Below are 11060 nucleotides of genomic sequence, written 5' to 3' on the forward strand. Positions count from 1 at the left end.
AGTCACAATGACCGAATTTTTGATCCGATTCAGTGGTTCGAACCATACTCAGTTTTTCCTCCGGCTCGTGTACTATCCCCTTTCGGAATACTGGCAAAATTTCAAACGGGCCACGGGGTGGTGTAAGGGCATAATTATTGATCTGATTCTTTCTTAGGGTCACAAAATATTGTATGGAAGTCACAATGACCGAATTTTTGATCCGATTCAGTGGTTCGAACCATACTCAGTTTTTCCTCCGGCTCGTGTACTACCCCCTTTGGCAATACTGGCAAAATTTCGAACGGGCCACGGGGTGGCGTTAGGGCATAATTATTCATCTGATTCTTTCTTAGGGTCACAAAATATTGTATGGAAGTCACAATGACCGAATTTTTGATCCGATTCAGTGGTTCGAACCATACTCAGTTTTTCCTCCGGCTCGTGTACTACCCCCTTTCGCAATACTGGAAAAATTTCAAACTGGTCACGGGGTGTCGTGAGGACATATTTATTGATTCGATTCTTTCTTATGGCCAATAAATATTGTATAGCAGTCTCCATTACCGAATGTATGATCCGATTCAGTGGTTCGAACCATACTCAGTTTTTCCTCCGGCTCGTGTACTACCCCCTTTGGCAATTCTGGCAAAATTTCGAATGGGCCACGGGGTGGCGTCAGGGCATAATTATTGATCTGATTCTTTCTTAGGGTCACAAAATATTGTATGGAGGTCACAATGACCGAATTTTTGATCCGATTCAGTGGTTCGAACCATACTCAGTTTTTCCTCCGGCTCGTGTACTACCCCCTTTGGCAATACTGGCAAAATTTCGAACGGGCCACGGGGTGGCGTTAGGGCATAATTATTCATCTGATTCTTACTTTGGGTCACAAAATATTGTATGGAAGTCACAATGACCGAATTTTTGATCCGATTAAGTGGTTCGAACCATACTCAGTTTTTCCTCCGGCTCGTGTACTACCCCCTTTCGCAATACTGGAAAAATTTCAAACTGGTCACGGGGTGTCGTGAGGACATATTTATTGATCCGATTCTTTCTTATGGCCAATAAATATTGTATAGCAGTCTCCATTACCGAATTTATGATCCGATTCAGTGGTTCGAACCATACTCAGTTTTTCCTCCGGCTCGTGTACTACCCCCTTTGGCAATTTTGGCAAAATTTCGAATGGGCCACGGGGTGGCGTCAGGGCATAATTATTGATCTGATTCTTTCTTAGGGTCACAAAATATTGTATGGAAGTCACAATGACCGAATTTTTGATCCGATTCAGTGGTTCGAACCATACTCAGTTTTTCCTCCGGCTCGTGTACTACCCCCTTTGGCAATACTGGCAAAATTTCGAACGGGCCACGGGGTGGCGTTAGGGCATAATTATTCATCTGATTCTTTCTTAGGGTCACAAAATATTGTATGGAAGTCACAATGACCGAATTTTTGATCCGATTCAGTGGTTCGAACCATACTCAGTTTTTCCTCCGGCTCGTGTACTGCCCACTTTCGCAATACTGGAAAAATTTCAAACTGGTCACGGGGTGTCGTGAGGACATATTTATTGATCCGATTCTTTCTTATGGCCAATAAATATTGTATAGCAGTCTCCATTACCGAATTTATGATCCGATTCAGTGGTTCGAACCATACTCAGTTTTTCCTCCGGCTCGTGTACTACCCACTTTGGCAATTCTGGCAAAATTTCGAATGGGCCACGGGGTGGCGTCAGGGCATAATTATTGATCTGATTCTTTCTTAGGGTCACAAAATATTGTATGGAGGTCACAATGACCGAATTTTTGATCCGATTCAGTGGTTCGAACCATACTCAGTTTTTCCTCCGGCTCGTGTACTACCCCCTTTGGCAATACTGGCAAAATTTCGAACGGGCCACGGGGTGGCGTTAGGGCATAATTATTCATCTGATTCTTACTTTGGGTCACAAAATATTGTATGGAAGTCACAATGACCGAATTTTTGATCCGATTAAGTGGTTCGAACCATACTCAGTTTTTCCTCCGGCTCGTGTACTACCCCCTTTCGCAATACTGGAAAAATTTCAAACTGGTCACGGGGTGTCGTGAGGACATATTTATTGATCCGATTCTTTCTTATGGCCAATAAATATTGTATAGCAGTCTCCATTACCGAATTTATGATCCGATTCAGTGGTTCGAACCATACTCAGTTTTTCCTCCGGCTCGTGTACTACCCCCTTTGGCAATTTTGGCAAAATTTCGAATGGGCCACGGGGTGGCGTCAGGGCATAATTATTGATCTGATTCTTTCTTAGGGTCACAAAATATTGTATGGAAGTCACAATGACCGAATTTTTGATCCGATTCAGTGGTTCGAACCATACTCAGTTTTTACTCCGGCTCGTGTACTACCCCCTTTGGCAATACTGGCAAAATTTCGAACGGGCCACGGGGTGGCGTTAGGGCATAATTATTCATCTGATTCTTTCTTAGGGTCACAAAATATTGTATGGAAGTCACAATGACCGAATTTTTGATCCGATTCAGTGGTTCGAACCATACTCAGTTTTTCCTCCGGCTCGTGTACTTCCCCCTTTCGCAATACTGGAAAAATTTCAAACTGGTCACGGGGTGTCGTGAGAACATATTTATTTATCCGATTCTTTCTTATGGCCAATAAATATTGTATAGTAGTCTCCATTACCGAATTTATGATCCGATTCAGTGGTTCGAACCATACTCAGTTTTTCATCCGGCTCGTGTACTACCCACTTTGGCAATTCTGGCAAAATTTCGAATGGGCCACGGGGTGGCGTCAGGGCATAATTATTGATCTGATTCTTTCTTAGGGTCACAAAATATTGTATGGAGGTCACAATGACCGAATTTTTGATCCGATTCAGTGGTTCGAACCATACTCAGTTTTTCCTCCGGCTCGTGTACTACCCCCTTTGGCAATACTGGCAAAATTTCGAACGGGCCACGGGGTGGCGTTAGGGCATAATTATTCATCTGATTCTTACTTTGGGTCACAAAATATTGTATGGAAGTCACAATGACCGAATTTTTGATCCGATTAAGTGGTTCGAACCATACTCAGTTTTTCCTCCGGCTCGTGTACCACCCCCTTTCGCAATACTGGAAAAATTTCAAACTGGTCACGGGGTGTCGTGAGGACATATTTATTGATCCGATTCTTTCTTATGGCCAATAAATATTGTATAGCAGTCTCCATTACCGAATTTATGATCCGATTCAGTGGTTCGAACCATACTCAGTTTTTCCTCCGGCTCGTGTACTACCCCCTTTGGCAATTTTGGCAAAATTTCGAATGGGCCACGGGGTGGCGTCAGGGCATAATTATTGATCTGATTCTTTCTTAGGGTCACAAAATATTGTATGGAAGTCACAATGACCGAATTTTTGATCCGATTCAGTGGTTCGAACCATACTCAGTTTTTCCTCCGGCTCGTGTACTACCCCCTTTGGCAATACTGGCAAAATTTCGAACGGGCCACGGGGTGGCGTTAGGGCATAATTATTCATCTGATTCTTTCTTAGGGTCACAAAATATTGTATGGAAGTCACAATGACCGAATTTTTGATCCGATTCAGTGGTTCGAACCATACTCAGTTTTTCCTCCGGCTCGTGTACTACCCCCTTTCGCAATACTGGAAAAATTTCAAACTGGTCACGGGGTGTCGTGAGGACATATTTATTGATCCGATTCTTTCTTATGGCCAATAAATATTGTATAGCAGTCTCCATTACCGAATTTATGATCCGATTCAGTGGTTCGAACCATACTCAGTTTTTCCTCCGGCTCGTGTACTACCCCCTTTGGCAATTCTGGCAAAATTTCGAATGGGCCACGGGGTGGCGTCAGGGCATAATTATTGATCTGATTCTTTCTTAGGGTCACAAAATATTGTATGGAAGTCACAATGACCGAATTTTTGATCCGATTCAGTGGTTCGAACCATACTCAGTTTTTCCTCCGGCTCGTGTACTACACCTTTGGCAATACTGGAAAAATTTCGAACGGGCCACGGGGTGGCGTTAGGGCATAATTATTCATCTGATTCTTACTTTGGGTCACAAAATATATTTATGGAAGTCACAATGACCGAATTTTTGATCCGATTCAGTGGTTCGAACCATACTCAGTTTTTCCTCCGGCTCGTGTACGACCCCTTTGGCAATACTGGCAAAATTTTGAACGGGCCACGGGGTGGCGTTAGGGCATAATTATTGATCTGATTCTTTCTTAGGGTCACAAAATATTGTATGGAAGTCACAATGACCGAATTATTTATCCGATTCAGTGGTTCGAACCATACTCAGTTTTTCCTCCGGCTCGTGTACTACCCCCTTTCGCAATACTGGCAAAATTTCAAACGGGCCACGGGGTGGCGTGAGGGCATATTTATTGATCCGATTCTTTCTTATGGCCAATAAATATTGTATGGCAGTCTCCATTACCCAATTTATGGTCCGATTCAGTGGTTCGAACCATACTCAGTTTTCCTCCGGCTCGTGTACGACCCCCTTTGGCAATACTGGCAAAATTTCGAACGGGCCACGGGGTGGCGTTAGGGCATAATTATTGATCTGATTCTTTCTTAGGGTCACAAAATATTGTATGGAAGTCACAATGACCGAATTTTTGATCCGATTCAGTGGTTCGAACCATACTCAGTTTTTCCTCCGGCTCGTGTACTACCCCCTTTCGCAATACTGGAAAAATTTCAAACTGGTCACGGGGTGTCGTGAGGACATATTTATTGATCCGATTCTTTCTTATGGCCAACAAATATTGTATAGCAGTCTCCATTACCGAATTTTTGATCCGATTCAGGGGTTCGAACCATACTCAGTTTTCCTCCGGCTCGTGTACGACCCCCCTTTGGCAATATTGGCAAAATTTCGAACGGGCCACGGGGTGGCGTTAGGGCATAATTATTGATCTGATTCTTTCTTAGGGTCACAAAATATTGTATGGAAGTCACAATGACCGAATTTTTGATCCGATTCAGTGGTTCGAACCATACTCAGTTTTTCCTCCGGCTCGTGTACTACCCCCTATCGCAATACTGGAAAAATTTCAAACTGGTCACGGGGTATCGTGAGGACATATTTATTGATCCGATTCTTTCTTATGGAAAATAAATATTGTATAGCAGTCTCCATTACCGAATTTATGATCCGATTCAGTGGTTCGAACCATACTCAGTTTTTCCTCCTGCTCGTGTACTACCCCTTTTGGCAATTCTGGCAAAATTTCGAATGGGCCACGGGGTGGCGTCAGGGCATAATTATTGATCTAATTCTTTCTTAGGGTCACAAAATATTGTATGGAAGTCACAATGACCGAATTTTTAATCCGATTCAGTGGTTTGAACCATACTCAGTTTTTCCTCCGGCTCGTGTACTACCCCCTTTGGCAATACTGGCAAAATTTCGACCGGGCCACGGGGTGGCTTTAGGGCATAATTATTGATCTGATTCTTAATTAGGGTAACAAAATACTGTATGGAAGTCACAATGACCGAATTTTTGATCCGATTCAGTGGTTCGAACCATACTCAGTTTTCCCCCGTCTCGTGTACTACCCCCTTTGGCAATTCTGGCAAAATTTCGAATGGGCCACGGGGTGGCGTCAGGGCATAATTATTGATCTGATTCTTTCTTAGGGTCACAAAATATTGTATGGAAGTCACAATGACCGAATTTTTGATCCGATTCAGTGGTTCGAACCATACCCAGTTTTTCCTCCGGCTCGTGTACTACCCCCTTTGGCAATACTGGCAAAATTTCGAACGGGCCACGGGGTGTCGTTAGGGCATAATTATTCATCTGATTCTTACTTTGGGTCACAAAATATTGTATGGAAGTCACAATGACCGAATTTTTGATCCGATTCAGTGGTTCGAACCATACTCAGTTTTTCTTCCGGCTCGTGAACGACCCCTTTGGCAATACTGGCAAAATTTTGAACGGGCCACGGGGTGGCGTTAGGGCATAATTATTGATCTGATTCTTTCTTAGGGTCACAAAATATTGTATGGAAGTCACAATGACCGAATTTTTGATCCGATTCAGTGGTTCGAACCATACTCAGTTTTTCCTCCGGCTCGTGTACGATCCCCTTTGGCAATACTGGCAAAATTTTGAACGGGCCACGGGGTGGCGTTAGGGCATAATTATTGATCTGATTCTTTCTTAGGGTCACAAAATATTGTATGGAAGTCACAATGACCGAATTTTTGATCCGATTCAGTGGTTCGAACCATACTCAGTTTTTCCTCCGGCTCGTGTACTACCCCCTTTGGCAATACTGGCAAAATTTCGAACGGGCCACGGGGTGGCGTCAGAGCATAATTATTGATCCGATTCTTTCTTAGGGTCACAAAATATTGTATGGAAGTCACCATGACCGAATTTTTGATCCGATTCAGTGGTTCAAAACCATACTCAGTTTTTCCTCCGGCTCGTGTACGACCCCCTTTGGCAATACTGGCAAAATTTCGAACGGGCCACGGGGTGGCGTTAGGGCATAATTATTGATCTGATTCTTACTTAGGGTCACAAAATATTGTATGGAAGTCACCATGACCGAATTTATGATCTGATTCAGGTGTTTCACCCATACTCCGTTTTTCCTCCGGCTCGTCTACTACCCATTTTGGCAATACTGGAAAAATTTCGAACGGGCAACGGGGTGGAGTCAGGGCATAATTACTGATCCGATTCTTTCTTATCGCCATTAAATATTGAATGACAGTTTCCATGACCGAATTTTTGATCCGATTCAGTGGTTCGTACCATACTCAGTGTTTCCTCCGGCTCGTGTACGACCCCCTTTGGCAATATTGGCGAAATTTCGAACGGGCCACTGGGTGGCGTTAGGGCATAATTATTGATCTGATTCTTACTTAGGGTCACAAAATATTGTATGGAAGTCACAATGACCGAATTTATGATCCGATTCAGTGGTTCGAACCATACTCAGTTTTTCCTTCGGCTCGTGTACTACCCCCTTTGGCAATAATGGCAAAATTTCGAACGGGCCACGGGGTGGCGTCAGGGCATAATTTTTGATCCGATTCTTTCTTAAGGTCACAAAATATTGTATGGAAGTCACCATGACCGAATTTTTGATCCGATTCAGTGGTTCGAAACCATACTCAGTTTTTCCTCCGGCTCGTGTACGACCCCCTTTGGCAATACTGGTAAAATTTCGAACGGGTCACGGGGTGGCGTCGAGGCATAATTATTGATCTGATTCTTACTTAAGGTCACAAAATATTGTATGGAAGTCACAATGACCGAATTTTTGATCCGATTCAGTGGTTCGAACCATACTTAGTTTTCCTCCGGCTCGTGTACTACCCCCTTTGGCAATTCTGGCAAAATTTCGAACGGGCCACGGGGTGGCGTCTGGGCATAATTATTAATCTGATTAATTCTTAGGGTCACAAAATATTGTATGGAAGTCACAATGACCGAATTTTTGATCCGATTCAGTGGTTCAAACCATACACAGTTTATCCTCCGGCTCGTGTACTACTCCCTTTGGCAATACTGACAAAATTTCGAACGGGCCACGGGGTGGCGTCAGGGCATAATTATTGATCCGATTCTTTCTTAAGGTCACAAAATATTGTATGGAAGTCACCATGACCGAATTTTTGATCCGATTCAGTGGTTTGAAACCATACTCAGTTTTTCCTCCGGCTCGTGTACTACCCCCTTTCGCGATACTGGCAAAATTTCAAACGGGCCACGGGGTGGCGTGAGGGCATATTTATTGATCCGATTCTTTCTTATGGCCAATAAATATTGTATGGCAGTCTCCATTACCGAATTTATGATCCGATTCAGTGGTTCGAACCATACTCAGTTTTCCTCCGGCTCGTGTACGACCCCCTTTGGCAATACTGGCAAAATTTCGAACGGGCCACGGGGTGGTTTTAGGGCATAATTATTGATCTGATTCTTTCATAGGGTCACAAAATATTGTATGGAAGTCACAATGACCGAATTTTTGATCCGATTCAGTGGTTCGAACCATACTTAGTTTTCCTCCGGCTCGTGTACTACCCCATTTGGCAATTCTGGCAAAATTTCGAACGGACCACGGGGTGGCGTCTGGGCATAATTATTAATCTGATTCTTTCTTAGGGTCACAAAATATTGAATGGAAGTCACAATGATAGAATTTTTGATCCGATTCAGTGGTTCAAACCATACACAGTTTTTCCTCCGGCTCGTGTACTACCCTCTTTGGCAATACTGGCAAAATTTCGAACGGGCCACGGGGTGGCGTCAGGGCATAATTATTGATCCGATTCTTTCTTAAGGTCACAAAATATTGTATGGAAGTCACCATGACCGAATTTTTGATCCGATTCAGTGGTTCGAACCATACTCAGTTTTTCCTCCGGCTCGTGTACTACCCCCTTTGGCAATACTGGAAAAATTTCGAACGGGCCACGGGGTGGCTTTAGGGCATATAATTATTGATCCGATTCTTTCTTAGTGTCCCAAAATATTGTATGGAAGTCACCGTGACCGAATTTTTGATCCGATTCAGTGGTTCGAAACCATACTCAGTTTTTCCTCCTGCTCGTGTACGACCCCCTTTGGCAATACTGGTAAAATTTCGAAAGGGCCACGGGGTGGCGTCGAGGCATAATTATTGATCTGATTCTTACTTAGGGTCTAAAAATATTGTATGGAAGTCACAATTACCGAATTTTTGATCCGATTCAGTGGTTCGAACCATACTCAGTTTTCCTCTGGCTCGTGTACGACCCCCTTTGGCAATACTGGCAAAATTTCGAACGGGCCACGGGGTGGCTTTAGGGCATAATTATTGATCTGATTCTTTCATAGGGTCACAAAATATTGTATGGAAGTCACAATGACCGAATTTTTGATCCGATTCAGTGGTTGTAGGTCCCCCCGGGGACGTCGCCGATCGAAACGAGATCCGCACGAGGTCTAGGAGTGCGGAATCCTCCTAGACTCGTTTATTGGTGTAAAGATAAAGAACACAAACACGTACACGAACAAATACACGAACAAATACAAGAACGGGATAAACAAATCTGCAGATTCTTATATAATAATCAAAACGAATTACATACCAAACTCGTAAACAAATGACGGCCGACCCGAGGTGAGCTCTACCTCGGGTCGTCCCACACGACTCTCACTCTCGGTCTCTCTTTAGACAAATAAACTGTAACACACAATACTCTAATTTCTGGATACAAAACCTAAACAAGACACACATATATATAGACAAAACATCTTCTCGGGCTTGGGCTTGGGCCAGTAGGCGAAGTTGTTCATAACCAGTCTCCCCTTTGACCGTTGCTCTCAATTCTAACAAACCCAAAAGATCATCTGTTACAAAACATGCACCAACAGACTCCCTCTTAACTGATGATCTTCTGTTTGCTCATCAACCAGCCGTGTCTGAAACTGTCCTATAGCTTCACAAATCTACCAGTCACCCAGCGTCTTCCATATCAGATCTCCCCTTCAGTGTAAGATTCTCCGACTATAACGATTGAGGTCTTTGCCTATGGCGAAGTTGTTCATAACCAGCCGTGTCTGAAACTGGGCTTGGGCCAGTAGGAGAAGTTGTTCATAACTTCGTCTATGGCGAAGTTGTGATAACTTCGCCTAAGGCAGAAGTTGTGATAACTTCGCCTAAGGCAGAAGTTGTTACAACTTCGCCTAAGGCGAAGTTGTGCTAACTTCGCCTGTGGCGTTCCGCTGGTCTGAATTGCATAGCGACGGTCACAAAATGCACCAACAGTCTCCCCTTTGACCGTTGCTCTCAATTCTAACAAACACAAAAGATCATCTGTTACAAAACATGCACCAACAAAATTTCGAACGGGCCACGGGAAAGCTCTAGGGATATCAAATCGATCCGATTCTTTCGTAGGGTCATAAAATATTCGAAGCAGGTCTCCAGGACGGAAAATCTGGTCATTTTGGGTGAATAGCCCCATACTCAGTTTTTTCGGGCTGACGGTGAACACACCCCTTTGGCCGTAGTAGCAAAATTTCGAACGGGCCACGGGAAAGCTCTAGGGATATCAAATCGATCCGATTCTTTCATCTGGTCATAAAATATTCGAAGCAGGTCACCAGGACGGAAAATCTGGTCATTTTGGGTGAATAGCCCCATACTCAGTTTTTTCGGGCTGACGGTGAACATACTCCGTTGGCCGTAGTAGCCAAATTTTGACCGGGCCACGGGAAAGCTCTAGGAACATCAAATCGATACGATTCTTTCGTAGGGTCATAAAATATTCGATGCAGGTCTCCAGAACGGAAATTCTGGTCATTTTGGGTGAATAGTCCCATAATCAGTTTTTTCGGGCTGACGGTGAACACACCCCTTTGGCCGTAGTAGCAAAATTTCGAACGGGCCACGGGAAAGCTCTAGGGATATCAAATCGATCCGATTCTTTCGTAGGGTCATAAAATATTCGAAGCAGGTCTCCAGGACTGAAAATCTGGTCATTTTGGGTTAATAGCCCCATACTCAGTTTTTTCGGGCTGACGGTGAACATACCCCTTTGGCCGTAGTTGCTAAATTTCGAACGGGCCACGGGAAAGCTCTAGGGATATAAAATCGATCCGATTCTTTCATAGGGTCATAAAATATTCGAAGTAGGTCTCTTGGACGGAAAATCTGGTCATTTTGGGTGAATAGCCCCATACTCAGTTTTTTCGGGCTGACGGTGAACACACCCCTTTGGCCGTAGTAGCAAAATTTCGAACGGGCCACGGGAAAACTTTAGGGATATCAAATCGATCCGTGTAGGCTCCTGGACGGATCGTACACGGGATGTCGCTATCTGCGCAGGTGCGGAATCCCTGCGTAGGTAGATACAAGTGCAGAATATGTATAAATCAAACACACGAGCAATGAACGAACACGTTATATTGATAACCGAACCCGTGACTCGAGGTCACTATTACAGACTGACTTGCAAACACGTAACTCGCTAACCCTCGAACTCACGAACTATCGACCTGTTGAACACCTACAA

This window comes from Bidens hawaiensis, unplaced genomic scaffold, assembly GCF_021521415.1.
Source record: "Bidens hawaiensis isolate Kalapana, Puna unplaced genomic scaffold, B.hawaiensis_p1.1 tig00016758_1, whole genome shotgun sequence".
Taxonomy (NCBI): domain Eukaryota; kingdom Viridiplantae; phylum Streptophyta; class Magnoliopsida; order Asterales; family Asteraceae; genus Bidens; species Bidens hawaiensis.